This window comes from Macrosteles quadrilineatus, unplaced genomic scaffold (genome assembly GCF_028750875.1).
Source record: "Macrosteles quadrilineatus isolate MER2022 unplaced genomic scaffold, UCM_ALF_1.0 Scaffold_8__2_contigs__length_117827958, whole genome shotgun sequence".
Lineage (NCBI taxonomy): Eukaryota > Metazoa > Arthropoda > Insecta > Hemiptera > Cicadellidae > Macrosteles > Macrosteles quadrilineatus.
The window spans coordinates 12,933,855-12,950,704 of NW_026542601.1; the positions used below are offsets into that span (position 1 = coordinate 12,933,855).

Consider the following 16,850-nt stretch of genomic DNA (forward strand, 5'->3'; position numbering starts at 1 on the left):
ATTCGGGTTTCCTTTATTCGGGATTTCGTTCAATACATTAACAGCTTCTTACGTTAAAATAATTAAAGAGTAGAAGTGGAAAATACAGATGGGATGAGAATAAGAGTGGACTTTTTCAACTTTGAATAACAAAATTAAATAAGATTTCTGTATTCTACATTATCAAAGAGAACGAAAGTTTAAATATTACATAACTTCACGTTTTCATAACCAACAATAATACACTTAATTGTAAACGGCTTTTAATGTTCCTCGACAATAAAAAGTAAATTTGAAAGTGAAGCTGAAGAAAAGGTTCAGTTAACCGTAGATGAGCTTGAATGGCCTCATTTGGGCGGGATGAACCGACGCAAAAAGTCTACACATTCTCCCTTGCCATCTCTTTTCATCCCTATGTGGACCTTCCTTCAGCCCTCCAGTAGTAAACATTACGAACAATGCCACCGACGTTCTTAACTTTTATTTTTTCATTTGGCTTTTTTATAAATTATTTACGATGCGAAATATAGATAGAAGAGTGCAGACTATTTTTATATGGTTGACCAATGTTGATTATTATTGTTTTCAATTCCTGTATTAATTGCAGCTTTTAATAAATTTAGGCTACATTAGTCAACAATTTGAGATATTTTATGTTAAGTAATATTACTATAAATTGGTCATTTTTTGAACTGGTTAAATGTATTTGGTTTAAAAATACATCTAGGAACTTTGGGTAGAACGGGATTGCGCCAGTTATGTGAGGGTTAAAAAGGGTCAGCCTGGCACGCACCGGGATTGCGCCAACGCTACCTCAGTTGGCCAGGTAAAAGGTTAATAAGGCGGAAGATGGAATGTAACCTAACCTAACTTTACCTAACCTAACCCGATAATAAAGGGGAAACTAAAGTTCCACTTGAAGTTTTTTTCCTGAATTTGAATAAATGCCACATTGGCGCAATTACGGTCAGTTAGTGGGGTAGATTGACAGTGGCACTTTGCCGGTGTCTACCTGGCCCTAGTGGCGCAATCCCGGTGGCCCGAGAACTTTATTTAAACAATTTTCCGTTAAGCCCTGGCGTTAAGTTGGCATTTACAAAGTTTACAATACCATAAATAAACTACTTTCTCTAAATGAGCTCTTTCAAACTGATGGCTCATGGAACGAAATTGCCGAAAAGTTTCACAACTTTCTGATTTTATGGAAGGTAAGAAATGAGAAACTGAAAACTCAGTTTGTGCGTTCTCCTAAGTCAATCTTTCCCGTAACTTTGGCTTGTAACGAAAATATCGTGGAGACTTTTATACCTGTAAGTTTACAAAATGGACTCTTTGTTTTCTAAAGTGTGATTAAAATAACTAATTAGTACTAGCTAAATCTCGAGGTCAATAACTTTATTGTTTGGTTCGCTGTTTTATAAATAGAAATATCCGAGAACATGTTCTCATGCTGGATAAAAAAATAACAAAAGCCAAATCGCATGTTTGATGTGAATCGTATGTCTGTTTAGTAAACAAGCTCTAAGACCAATCATATGTATACGTACGGAATAATGTAAATGACACACCAATTATAAACCATTCTCAAATATATAAAAAATAACCTAGATTGATGTGAAGCAAACGGGGTTGAAAACATTAGACTGTTTGCTATTCAGGGATGGACGCTTTTGAGTTGCTAAGTATGTGAAAATCCTAGAGAATCTTTAGGGAGAACCAGGTGCAGCTCGCAGACTGAATATACGTGACAGGAATATGGTATGTGTACCTAGCTATTTATGAGGGGATAACATATGATTTAGATATTAATATGGTGAACTTCAGTTAAGAGGTAGTTAATATAGTGTACTTTAAGTGAAAAGTAATTAATGAAATTTAACTGAATAATTACTAAACTGATGCAGATGAAAATTTAAAATCATTTAAGTGATCAAACCTTACTTAGCTTTATTTATTCTGTTTTGTGAAAAAAGGACCTTCACTGATCTAGTGGATACAATGGTGGACTTATCCTGAATCAAGAAGTTCAAGGTTTAAATCTCATCTAACACTAATCACTGTGTGCTACTGTCGTGGATTTAAAAACCTACATTTTCGTAGGTCAATGTATTAAGTAAACCCAATACTAAGGTACTATAGGTGAGGAACCTGTATTAAAGACCCCACACAGAAAAAAAAACAATAATTTTAAAAAATTGGAGATAAGTTTCGACCCTTTTTGTTAACATAATGTTATGCTATTGTTTAGTAATAATTAACGTTCTTCGTGACAATATTCACTATTTATCGTTATAAAATTTGCATAATTATTATCTATAAGCCTAATAAGTTGTTCACAATGTAAAATATTTATTCTAGGCTTCAACATTTAGTAATTTTAAATCCCATGCTATTGTATTTGCATTAAAACGTTTTGTTTGCATCGGCACTTGAAGGTGTTTAAAATGTATCAGCATGGCTTCAATAAGACTTGTAATTGGTGTAAGAAACTTCCCAGGAGCGGAAATAGATTAAATAAGTGTGTCCCAGTAGGCAATATAGAACGTGACGGGAAAAAGTGTCAATAGTTTGGCGAAGGGCCAAAGCCTGGGGTGTACACTCAGTGCGGCGACGTTTTCTAGTTTAAACAGCTGATATAACAGGACGGCACATCAGTCGGCGCCGTTAACAGTCTTAAAACTAAAATTAATTTTAAATTATTTTTGTAATATTATTTTAATTAATATAATTAAATTATTAAATATTAATATTAAACAAATATATTTTTTTTTGTAATAAATAAAATTCAATATATAAAATATAAATTTAAATTTATAAAAATTTAGATAAATTAAAATTAATTTTAATTTTAATTTTGAATATTAAAAGAGTTTATTTAATAATAATATTAGGCTAAAATATTTTTATTAAATTTTATATTATTTTAAATTATTATTATTTAACATAATTATTTCCAATTTAATTAAAATTATAAAAATGTTTCCATTATTTTTTTTCAGTTTAAATTAATTGTATCTGTTATCTCGGACCGTATACGAAACATACGTATTCTAGTCAACTTGTGCTGCAGTTTTTTTAACATCGAGTGGTGTAAACTAAAAAAACTTTAAAACCATAGATTTATACAAACACCCTTAAACTTGATCATAATTACTGCAATCATAGACAAAACGAATTTTTGTCTATGCTGCAATATAAGTATTTTTCTTGTTGGAGAGTAAACTATCATTAATGAGTACGGCTTTTGTGTATTAGCTCGATGATCGCTTGCCTCTTACTACCTATAGCCACCCGTGAAGCTATTATACCCTCCTTTAACATTTTCAAGAACTAATTTAATGAATATTTATTCCTTACTCATATTGGATTTAAACTCGTTTTTCCCTTCAAGATATCTGCAAATTAATGCTGGAGGTTAGGCCTAAAATGGATCTACATTTAACTCTTTACATCACATTGTTTTCAATCTTCTTGTGTTTTAAATTTACTATTTATATTGAAGAGTTAACATAAAACTAAACTGAGACACATACACATATTTTTATGTTATTTACCGTTAAATAAGAAGGCTCTTTGAACATAAAAGGTGTACAATTAAACCAATCCCATAATTAATAGTTACATTTCATTACATGTTTTCCGTTTAATTATAACTCATAGTTTTACAAAGCTTATCTCATTAGTGTAAAGTTTTACAAATAAATGAATTTTCCGTGTAAAAGCAATTTTGGCCATGGATTAAAACCGTGATCGGTAAATAATTGGAAGTGTGGGGAGATGATTACCGAAACTAACGCGGACTCGTTGACGAATCTGGATAATTAGGTGTGTTTGAAGCTGCAGTTCGATTATTTAGTATGCAAATTTGTATGCAAACTAATCAATAATTTACGGCAAACATTCAATTTCCTACAAACAATGTAATGTATAATTTTAAAATGTTTTTCATAAAGAGATTTTACAATTTTTATATTTTCATGTAGGTGTTTTAGTTGTTTAGTAACTCGTGGCTGGAGAATATGGCAAATTGGAATCCAGAATGCATAAAAATAGTTTTATGATTATGTTGACCTATTTCATACTTTATGAAGATTTTAGGCTTCATTCACCTTCATACTTCACTATTTCACATATTGGACGTGAGTGTCAAATTTATGCATTGAAAATCAGTATGTATATTATATAATTATGTCCAGCTGAAATTGAACCACGAAAATTGTAGTATCCACCTAATAACACAGATTTTAATTTAAATCTCAATAAATACCAATTGCATTAGAAAACTGCTGTTATATAATCCTACCCTGCATAGGCTACATTTTGAAATCATATTTTTACTAATTTCATAAACATAATCATAATTTTGCTATGGTAATACTGTAAGTATTACTGTAAGTATTGATTACTGTAAGTATAAGATAGAAAAAAGTATAAACACACTACAGTGATTTTAAATCATGGAAAGTCATTAAAATATCAACATGAGAGCAATAAGTTTATTTAAAAGTAATTATTTTAATCTACTAATGTATTAAATCCCATAAAACAAAGGGGGGAGGGTAAATTCACGAAGTGCAATATTGAAACACTTAACTTTAATACACTGGATTGAAGTAGCCCAAATGTAATCCCAGCTATTTCAACATATTCAACTGGTATGAACGATTACTCTATGGTATCCCCAATAAAGTAACAGTTTAGTCCTTGGTGTTATTCAAGTAACAGTTGTTATTTTACTATACACCTTTTCCTATATAAGAAAATGTTTTAATTGATACCCGGATATGTAGAAATAAGATTAATGAGACGATTCGCCTGTACGACAGCTGTCTCTGGGCACATAGGGGGAGTTTACGCAGGGAGGGGGAGAAGGGTAATTATTTGAAGTGACTCACACTTCGAACTCCCTACAGGATTGATTAGAGGTACGTTATTGCATTCACCTCGCCCCTACGTAATTACCCAATGTCACCGGGCAATAACATTACTGGCAAGTGGGCTTGTTTTGGGTTTGAATTGTATGATATGTTATCGTATTGGACAGCAAAAGTTTTCCGTTAAAAAAATTTTAGATCATATGGTGTCAAAAAATATATTTTATAATTTAAGCTAAATGAGGCTAAAGAGAGTTTAATTGTTGAAAGTATGTTACGACAAAAAAAAAACTCTCTTAGGAAAGATTCGTCTTCAACACTGATGCCTTATCTTATAAAATTTCAATCGTTTTTAACGTTTCAATAATGTACCAGGGAATGAAATACAGTTTATACATCAACATGACTTTAAACAGCTTCCACTGAAGTATGAATTTTGAGTTAGATACATCATAACTTGTTTTACTATCTTCCCTTAATTACCAAAACTTTAAAAAAAAATTCACATTTGAAATAATCTCATCTTTGGGACGCCTTGTTTTACAATGGCAAAGATTTTCAAAAACATTGTTGACTTTTAACTCTCCCATAGTCTTTTTGTTACAAAGAGTATGATAAATATATTACTTTCAAAATCACAAGGAATTACAAAAAATTCTATTCAACATACTTGACCTAACAAATGCAAAGAACATTTTAACCCCACTTTAAGCCACACCCCGAGGTGGATGTGGATTTTTGGATGATTTACGACGAACGGGGGGCAGAGGGGGATTATGTTGATTGTCAAAACCCATCCCGACCACTTTAACCCTCAATATACTAAAAGCATCTGAGCATTTCCAAGCAGAAATATTGGAAAGCATGTTTCTATAAGCGGGAAAGTCTGAACATGGAAAAGTTACGTATACAACGAATCTTCTGGGTGAATTTGTTTTGTTGGGTGAAGGACGTTTTCACTATGGGAGAGTTGATTTTTATAAGCTTTGTGTGATACGTAACATTTAATTAAAAGTTTGTTTTATTTACCTGTTTGATTCGCAGCTAGTTGGTACTCCTGGAACAGAAAAATGTCATGTTTAAAGAAATACTGACAGAAGAAGGTGTACACTATGTGGAATGTAAAAATAAAATGTTTGTAAGTAAACGACTTTTTATATACATTAAATAACTATGCATATTTCTTCCTAAACCAACACATTATGTGTGTGTGTGTTTATTTTGGAGTGTATGTCACATGCGAAGTAAGGAATAATACTAACAATCGTTAAGGTGACATTTAAAGGTACGAGGTAATATGTTATAAAATTAAGACCTTATCTATGGTAGAATTTTTATCAATATTTCCTGCTTCTTTATATTAATTGTTGTGCATTGCAATTTTCGATGTTAAAAATGTTATAACATATAATCTTTTTCAATGCTAGAGTCAGAAGAGGAAAACATATTTACTACTAGGCCTACTACTACTTTCAAGAAAATTATCAACCTCTAATTCATTATTTTTACCAACTAAAGGTTTGTCATATGAATAGCGACGTTTTTTATACTTTGATAAATCTTTGTGTTGATTGAACATCAGGAAAACACGCTTCAAAACCCCAACACTGTGAGTATACATAAGCGGCACAATATTATTGTTCTAAGCATTTAATGTTTTAACCAGTCAACCTTCTGAATAGTCAAAGATGTTCCCAGCATCCTCAAAGCCCAGAGGTGCCAATTAAACTAACACGTCCTTTGCATTTATAATTACAACATAAATTATGATCTTGTTCAAATGTAAGAAACTCTCATTAGATGGATTCAAAGTTGAAAATAGTTTCTTAAAAAAATAAAACAAATATTTATTGAAAAAAAAACTTTTGCTACCCGTATTTAGTAGTACGGTAAGTTTTTCACTAACTTATTTTTAATGAAAAAAATATATGTTATAGACCTATTTCATTCATTTCATTTAATTCATTTCAACATTTAACAAACTATATGATCCATATCTTTCACAAAACTGGTTTACACGGTGGGGTTTAATTTCAGAGAAAATAATGTTGATTAGATTTGCGACTTTGGTTCCTAAAAAAAAACTTTAAAAAAAGATTTAACAATAATCTCTGTTTTTAAGGCATCTAGTTTTTTTTATGGCACACATTTGACATTTACGCAAAATACATCTTTAATTAACATCATAGTGACAAGATACCATGCATTAGTTTATTTTAACGTAATATTTTGATCATGTAACCATTTTCAGACTACATTCAAAATACCAAAATTTAAGTTTAAATTTAGCAATATGGAATTAGTATGCTCGCTTTTCGCACCAAAGACTAAAAACCGGATCCTTATTTGAATAAAGGCTCTAGTTAGCGAGAGTTAATGCCGGCGTAAAAGCGAGGTTTTCCATCAAATTGAGTTATGCAGTTACCGAGGCGCATGCCCCATCAAAGACTACGTGTTGGTTAGCCCGAGTAATATTTCATTTGTTGTGCCATAAAGGTTTTTATGTGCATGTGCGGACGCCCGCGACACTATCTGATGTATAACTATTCTCTAGGGTTTGAAATGTTGACGTACCTCGTAACAGTGAAAACTTAACAGTTAGTGACAATTTGTTGTAATAAAATGTGATACTGTAGTTAAAAATAATTAAACAAAATTTTTTATACAATTTTGTCAAAATATATTGTAAACCTTGTTAAGTCTTTGTATTTTATTTTGGTTAAGTTTGAAAAAACTTAAAAAAAAAAATATATTGTAGTTTAAAAAAAAACAAAAATAACATTCTATTACCCAAGTTTGTTGTATGAAAATCAATAATTGATTACAAATAAACACAATATAATATAAAACGGTTATAATAAAACGGTGGCAAATACATTTATTTTAGGTACGAATCACATTGTTGGAAATTTTTATATGTTGAAAACACTCAAACTACTTTAGTACTTTAATTAGTTTGAAATAAATTACGTTTAATTGTTGTTTTTAATTACATTCAGCAAAAACAAAATCTGAAGAGAACAGTACATTAATTTTGAAATGTGTGGGTTACAGTCAAATAACCATAAAAAAGTTAAATCTGAGGTAAAACATATATTGTTACATTAAACGTTAAGATAATTATACTGCATTGACCAAACACATTAGGTTTAATAACCAATCACGATTTTTAAACATGCTGCTTTTCCTTTTCGTTGACTTGAATAGAAAAAAATGTCCCATTTATTTTTATCATTTAATGACTTTAATAATAATTAATTATCTATTTTGAGCTTGAGCTACAAATATCCATAACTCTTTTTCAATTATGTAAATAATTATATTTCACAATAATCACTATATTAAATACAAAGTACAATAAAAATAAATTGATCTTTTGTAGCAATTCAAACGACTTCGCAAAGGTTTTCAGTAAATAATATTTCGTTTCAATCGGGTTATACACAACACATTAATGGATTAATATTCCACATCGGATTCTGAGTGCAAAGTGATGGAATGCTTTATGTTTTTAATTGATCGTTTTTTCTGCTTATGAGAATCGTTTAGATTCTAGGCTAGGTTAGAGCTTTAGCTTGAAATTGCGTTCGTACGCGGTTTAAACAAAAACAATCTGTAATCATTTTCCACACATTGGTGTTTGGATTTGTTCGAAAAAGGTTTTAAATCAGACTGTAATTATAGTTTTGTAATACAAGTTTGCTCCAAATCGAAATCTGTTTGATAGTTAAATACGTATTTTAATTGTTGGGATTGAAACTTTTAAATAATAAGATACACGTTTTGCCAACCGTGAAAACTAAAATGGTTCACTATTTGCAAAATATATAACTTTTAATTACATTTAGATTTTTAAGCATCTGGATCTAAAATCACTTATAGGATAAAATTATGGATTTCTTTAATTACTACAAAAAATTAACAGGTTAAGGTTGACAAGTAATTATTCATTACAACAATGAACAGCACACATTGTCGCTCAAGCGAGTGTTAGTGCCAAAGTTATCAGAGTTGAAGAACAGTTCATGGATGAAACGGAAAACGGAAAACTCTCATAAGTCTCTGGCAACTTCCTCTGCAACGCTCATTCTTTCAGAAAACTAATTTTCTGTGTATCATATCACAGTTTTTGCTGACCCCAGTGGGTTTTTCTCTATTAGTTTCTGTGGAGCGGTGATATTACTAATTTGTTATTTAGTGTAATACTAGTTACTCCATAGGCCTATACATTATTTCTGACGTCATTGTTTTTGTTACAAAAAATGTACAGTAAATTTTCAATGCCTTTTTTTAAGTTTAGTGCTTGACGACTCGCAAATCTCAAAATTGAAATGTAAAATAGCTTCGCAACACTTGTTTCACCCTCATACCATAATTATAGTCTGCGTGATGGAATCCGTCTCAACCTGGGATTGGTCTATAAACCCATTGACCAGTCCCTAGATAGACTGAGGGTCAGAAGACAGGTTCCATCATACTGACTATAGTTGCAAGGCCTGAAACATTTACTACAACTCATCTATACAACTGCAACTCAGCTATCTTAACATACCAAATTTTGTCCTGCAGGGGTTTTCTTTTGCATTATTACCAGAGAAATACATAAGTTTACAATAATAAAGTAATATGATTGTATTGTGCATTGTAGTTTGAAAAAGAGTCAGAAGTTTGACAGAGTCAGAAGAGGAAACATATTTACTACTTGACCTAATGCTAACTTTTAAGAAAATCATCAACCTCAAATTTATTATTTTTACTAACTAAAGGTATGTGATATAAATAGTAACGTTTTTAATACTTTGATAAATCTTTGTGTTGATTAATCATCAGGAAAACACGCTTCAAAACCCATACTTCGAGTATACAAAAGTGGCACAATATTATTGTTCTAAGATTTTAATGTTTTAACCAGTCAACCTCGTGAATAGTCAAAGATGTTCCCAGCATCTACACAGCCCTGAGGTGCCAATTAAGCTAACACGTCCTTTGTATTTATAATTACAACATACATTATGATCTTGTTTAAATGTTAGTATGATCCCTGGTTAGATGGATTTAATTTGAAGATGGTTTCTTAATGTTGTAGTAAACAAAATATTGAAAAAAAAACAAATACTCTTATTTAGTGGTACGGTAAGTTTTTCACTAACTTATTTTTTTATGTACAACAAATTCATGTTATAGACCTATTTAAAAAAAAATGTAACTACTGTACTTATATGATCCAGATCTTTCACAAAACTGGTTTACACGGAGGGGTTTAATTTCAGAGAAAATAAATTAGATTAGACTTGCAACTTTGGTTCCTAAAAAACTGACAAATTTCTAGGATTTAACGATAAATCTCTGTTTTTAAGGCATCTAGTTTTTTCAAAGACATCAATGACATTTACACAAAATACACCTTTAGTTAACATCACAATGACATCATACAATACGTTAGTCTATTTTAATGAAATTTTTCGTAATATGACCATTTTCAGACGACATTCAAAAACCCATCATGAAAATTTAAGCTACAATTTAGCAATATTGAAATAATATGTTCGCTTTTCGCACCAAAGACTAAAAACCGGATCCTTATTTGAATAAAGGCTCTAGTTAGCGAGAGTTAATGCCGGCGTAAAAGCGAGGTTTTCCATCAAATTGAGTTATGCAGTTACCGAGGCGCATGCCCCATCAAAGACTACGTGTTGGTTAGGCGGAGTAATATTTCATTTGTTGTGCCATAAAGGTTTTTATGTGCATGTGCGGACGCCCGCGACACTATCTGATGTATAACTGTTCTCTAGGGTTTAAAATGTTAACGTACCTCGTAATAGTGAAAACTTAACATTTAGTGACAATTTGTTGTAATAGAATGTGATACTGTAGTTAAAAATAATTAAACACAATTTGTTATACAATTTTGTCAAAATATAGTGTAAAAATTTCAAAAAGTCTTTGTATTTTAAATTGATTAAGCTTAAAACAACTTTTTTAAATAAAAATAAAATATTGTAATTTAAAAATGCAAAAAAACATTCTATAACCCAAGTTTTTTGTATGAAAATCAATAATTGATTACAAATAAACACAATATAATCAATGTTGGCGAACGCATTTATTTAAGGTATGAAACACATTTTTGGACATATTTATATGTTGAAAACACTTAAACCACTTTAGTCCTTTAATTAGTTTGGGATAAATTACGTTTAATTGTTGTTTTTAATTTCATTCAGCAAAAAAAAAAAAAAAATCTGAAGAGAACAGTACATTAATTTTGAAATGTGTGGGTTACAGTCAAATAACCATAAAAAAGTTAAACATATATTGTTACATTAAACGTTAAGATAATTATACTGCATTGACCAAACACATTAGGTTTAATAACCAATCACGATTTTTAAACATGCTGCTTTTCCTTTTCGTTGACTTGAATAGAAAAAAAATCCCATTTATTTTGATCATTTAATGACTTTAATCATAATTATTTATCTATTTTGAGCTTGAGCTACAAATATCCATAACTCTTTTTCAATTATGTAAATAATTATATTTCACAATAATTACTATATTAAATACAAAGTGCAATAACAATAAATTGATCTTTTGTGGATATTCAAACAACTTCGCAAAGGTTTTCAGTAAATAATATTTCGTTTCAATAAGGTTACACACAACACATTAATGGATTAATATTCCACATCGGATTCTGAGTGCAAAGTGATGGAATGCTTTATGTTTTTAATTGATCGTTTTAGCTGCTTATGAGAATCGTTTAGATTCTAGGTTAGGTTAGAGCTCTAGTTTGAAATTGCGTTCGTACGCGGTTTAAACAAAAACAATCTGTAATCATTTTCCACACGTTGGTGTTTGGATTTGTTCGAAAAAGGTTTTAAATCAGACTGTAATTATAGTTTTGTGATACAAGTTTGCTACAAATCGAAAAACCTGTTTGATAGGTAAATACGTATTTTAATGGTTTTAAACTTTTAAATAATAAGATACAGGTTTTGCTAACCGTGAAAACTAATTTTATGTTTCGATATTTGTCAAATATGTCACTTTTAATCACATTTAGACGATTTTAAAACTTCTGGATGTCAAATCACTTATATGATCAACTTATGGATTTCTTTAAATACTACAAAAAATTAACAGGTTAAGGTTGACAAGTAATTATTCATTACAACAATGAACACACATTGTCGCCCAAGGAGTGTTAGTGCCAAAGTTATCAGAGTTGAAGAACAGTTCATGGATGAAACGGAAAACGGAAAACACTCATAAGTCTCTGGCAACTTCCTCTGCAACGCTCATTCTTTCAGAAAACTAATTTTCTATGTATAACATCACAGTTTTTGCTGACCTCACTGTTTTTTCTGTAATAGTTTCTGAGGAGCAGTGAAAATTACTAATTTGTTGTTTAGTGTAGTACAGTACTAGTTACTCCATACATATTGTTTCTGGCGTCATCGTTTTGGTTCGAAAAAATGGTACAGTAAATGTTAAGTTTTTTTATATTTTTTTTTTTAGTAATAAGTTGACGGATCACAATTTTTAAAATTGAAATGTAATATAACTTCGCAACACTTGCAGTCTCATACCATCATTATAGTCTGCATGATGGAACCCATCTCTTGACCCTCCTCAACCTGGGATTAGTCCATGCCTTAAAAACCATTGACCAGTCCCTAGATAGACGGAGGGTCAGGAGCCAGGTCCCATCATACCCACTATAGTTACAAGGCCTAAAACATTTACTACAACCCATCTATACAACTTCAACTCAGGTATCATCTTAACATACCAAATTTTGCCCTGCAGGGTTTTTCTTTTGCATTATTACCAGAGAAATACATACGTTTACAATAATAAAGTAATATGATTGTTTTGTGCATTGTTGTTTTATGTTGTTTGACATTGTTGTAAAACATTGTTGGCTGAAATCTGTTTGCAAAATATAAGAAATTAATACGATAGAAAAAATGTAGTATTAATTTTACAAGGATGAGTTTTGAATCAGTGTAGGATTACTGAATTACTATAACAGATGCTTATAATGATTATAACTAAATAATCTGTATCGGGTTTAAATATTCCTGTAATCGGATGATAAATAGATAATACATCGCATTAATAGCTTTGCCAATCTGATTTACACACTCAAAAATGAAGTATTTTAATTTAAAAATATTATTTAATCTTATAATACTTACATCTATTAACCTAAACGAGCATATCCCTATCTCACACGGTATAAAAACCCAGCGAAGCCGCGTTCATTCATACACAATACTGATAGGTTTTCATAACTGATAGTGTCTCATAGCTCAGCAGCCACTGTGTTGTTGTTCATCTACAGAACAATCAGGTATCGGAACGATTTCCCCCCCCCTTTTAATCCCCTTTTTCCATCCCTCAAGCCCATTCCCGACTCTCCCCTTGATTCAAGCCTCATTAACCCATATTGAGGCATTCTGAAACAATATCATCATACTTGCATCTTATATTTATGGTATCAATAACTAATAGAAATAGTCACTCAACTATCTATCTACTTAACTTTCTACCTAAGTATTTATTTATAAATAGGTAGTTTACAACTTTCTGTTACAGTATTTCACCTAAACAAATGCTGTTATTTTAGCGATCCACAACTATTATTACTGGATTGATAGCTACGATAATTATTTAATATAAATTTATTGAAGCCTTCGAATCACTAGTCCAACATCAACTCGTTTGCGATCTTATTTGTCAAGTGATTTAAAAATTTGTATAGGTTTTTTTGATATACAATAAATTTTCTTCAGCCTAAATTATGTTTCTCGTCTATCACAAAATATTTTTTTTTACTCATTTACTCATACACGACGACTTTGGCATGAAGAATAAAATAACGTAAGCCTAGAAAATATATCACCAGTCTATAGTTGAGTATAGTCACCTACCTTACTGGTATCCTAGTTAAATTGTTTTAGATCAAATAATCATGGTATTCTGTTGACAACCGTGTCAGAATCGACTCACCAACGTTTCGGCTTCGATGTAGAACCATCTTCAGGGCGTCTTGAATCCATGAGGAAATCAAGTCGCACTGAAGATATCTTTACATCCGTCACCAGAAGACCACGATTCTACAACAAGTAAATGTGAAAGCCTATCCAGGAAGATGACCACTTAGCAAATAAGTTAATTTAAACCAGTTCTAGTTGATCAACAATAACTTATATTAATCAACTCCTTGACCTCGTATTCAACCCATATTTTGGTATCATTTTTACGACGCAAAAAATTTATAACAACCCCTTTCATCTCACGCCGGGTTTTAATTAGGGACAATCTCGCTCTGGTTTCAGATAATCCAGGGGGTTGGTTTAAGGGGCTGTAAATAAAGAGTGGATGTAGTGAGGCATCCTGATTATTTCTTTATCTACCCCAACTGTAGGCTGTGGCAGTCAAACACTTATCTCAAGAAGATTAACGGACCAGCCCCCTACATATGTGTTGAGCGGGGGACCCGCCACAGGGCTAATTATTTCTAAATACTTCGAAAGTAAAAACAATCTTAATTGAAACAGACCTATGAAGTATGTTTTAAACGTACTTCTGAAGATTTTTCCTTACTGTGGGCTTATTTCAATGAGTAGGCGTAACTCAATATATTGAACAATTTTTGAACGTATGTAGTGTACGTTTCAAGATATATAATAACCGCAATTGTAATCAGTAATCTACTCCACAAGGAGTTGACAGCACTTAAGAGCAGTTGGGTTGAATCATTTGCAATTTTAATCCACAACTCTTCCTGCCTCATCCATTAGTCTTAAGGCTTTTAAGAACGATACAGGAGATTAATTTGTTTGGTGATTATTCTGAGTGACTAGGAATGCCGTTAACTAAAATCTATTTGCAGAAAATATTACTGCAATTGAGATAGGTTAAGTGTAAAATATATAATTTTAACCTACTTGAGGCGTTGAAGAATATTTTTTTGCCATATACATAAAGGGAAATTTCAACCTAACTTTATAAGGGAAGATAAGTTAATGTGAGTTTAATTATTTTACTAACAATTACAAAACGTATAAATGTAAATGGTTAGCCTTTTAATGCAAAATCTGGATCACACAAATGTTGCAAAAAAGCAGTTTTCTTTTCTAGGACGCTAGGCACGAGCCTAGGATTATTTTTCACATTACTTCAGGCTAGACCTAGGGATTGCGGCACTATCAATTAGATGAAATCCATTGGTGACTTGGCGGGGATAGAACCCGGGACTAGGTACTGAAGTCCCGCGCTCTAACCACTACGCCAGCTCGCTCACCAACAGCGCTAAAAGCAGTACCCAGCAACATGCACATTTGGCTGGTTTTCAATAATGTAATGACAAGTATAAATTAAAATTAAATAATATGTTTGAGGAAAATTCAGGTGTTGATTTCGTCTGAAATAAATTTAATTCAACAAAACAGCGTTCACATTTCGTTGAAAGTGTTGTCGAGTGACTGTAAACCCACCATTTTCATTTATCGTACGCTACATGCGGGTACCGATAGCGGTGTTCGCGACATAGGTTTTTGCAACGGTTACCTCGCATCAAAAAACTAAAGGGAAATTTCCTTTTTAACGTCATAAACGTGGAAATAAACGAGTTTTAATGCACCAAACAGCCAACCGGTGTTTTCGAGCTGAATATTTCTAATTGACGAGTAAATGTGTTTCATCGTGGTTATGAACGAAAACGAGTGTTTTGTTTCAACTATGGGATTTCCGTAATTAGAATTGGCAATGGGACACTTTTACTGAATAAACTGCATGTTTAAATGCTTATGGTGTATTTTAATAATGATAATGGTAGGATTTGAACATTTTGATAGTCAAATAGTGACTTGGGGGTCATCCTTGACCAAAGGTGATTCACAAGGAGTGAGACCCCACCTTCATGTATGACAAAATCATAACCCCATAACCAACACTGGGAAATTATACTAAGTAGTTAACATGTTCCACACGCTACACTGTAAAGTTTACTGCAAAGCAGAAATAGAAAGGTTTTTTTAGGTTTCGTGTGTAAAGAGTGGAGTTACCTCATAAGGGGACAGAAATGTTGAGGCTTTTTTGGATTGTAGTTTGAGTTGATGAATACTTTAAGTGCAAGTATGTTTTTTTTTAAGGTTGGGCATTATAAAATGTTGGTTTAGTCCATTCGTAAACTGTAAGTTTGTTGATATTTTAAAATTTAACCTACAAGTCAGAGCAATACCTGGTAGCCTGAGCTAATTTAGCCATTGTTAAAAACTACTCATAATAATACTACACATATTGATCCTCAGCTATATTTCCAAATGACCCTGGAGTTTTATCACAAAATCCAGCGATTGTTGCCCGATAACGTAATAACTACATAAAATCCAGAGCGTTATTTACTGACAGTTTAATTGATTGAACTGTTAAGGATATTGTTGGCGCAATTGTGTCAGAGTTTGTATGAATCATAAAGGATCGCAATCAATGTTAACATGTCCCTCCCTCTGTTTCAACCCCCTCCCCCTCCCTAACATCACGCTTCATGCGTCATTACGCCGTGCCAGACGTTGCAAAAACAAAACCAGCTTGTTTGGGATTTTCCATTTTATGCTTCCGTTCTAGAGTGAAAGTCGTAAATAATGGTAGGCTGGCCGCAAACAACAGCCTTCTTTTATAATGAAAACCGCATTAAAGTTTATATTTTCCAACCCGACGTTGTGGTCTTTTTTGCGTTTTACCATATGGTCGATCGATTGTGTTTTGTGTGACACTCATGACTTTTGATGCTTGGGAATTTCTTTTAGAGATTAATAAACATATAAATTGTATAATAAGCAATTTTAAATAATTTTGAAAAACAACCTTGTACACACGTGCCTTTAGGACTTCAAATGGGGGAAGAAACAAACTCAGAGATCACATCTGATTCTGTGTGATATTACAATGGGTTTTCATATTATTTGATTGGAATTAAATTAT

At 31.8% G+C, this 16,850-nt stretch overlaps 1 protein-coding gene across 5 annotated transcripts in view; it reads right to left on the reverse strand.

Annotated features, from left to right (window-relative positions):
* LOC129001798 (irregular chiasm C-roughest protein-like) overlaps positions 1-16,850 on the reverse strand; it is a 248,562-nt gene that overhangs the window by 211,133 nt on the left and 20,579 nt on the right. For all 5 annotated transcript variants that reach the window (XM_054429243.1, XM_054429240.1, XM_054429245.1 and 2 more), the window contains exon 2: positions 5,883-5,910. The gene's annotated coding sequence lies outside the window, so the exon portion shown is untranslated. The remainder of the gene's footprint in view (positions 1-5,882; positions 5,911-16,850) is intronic.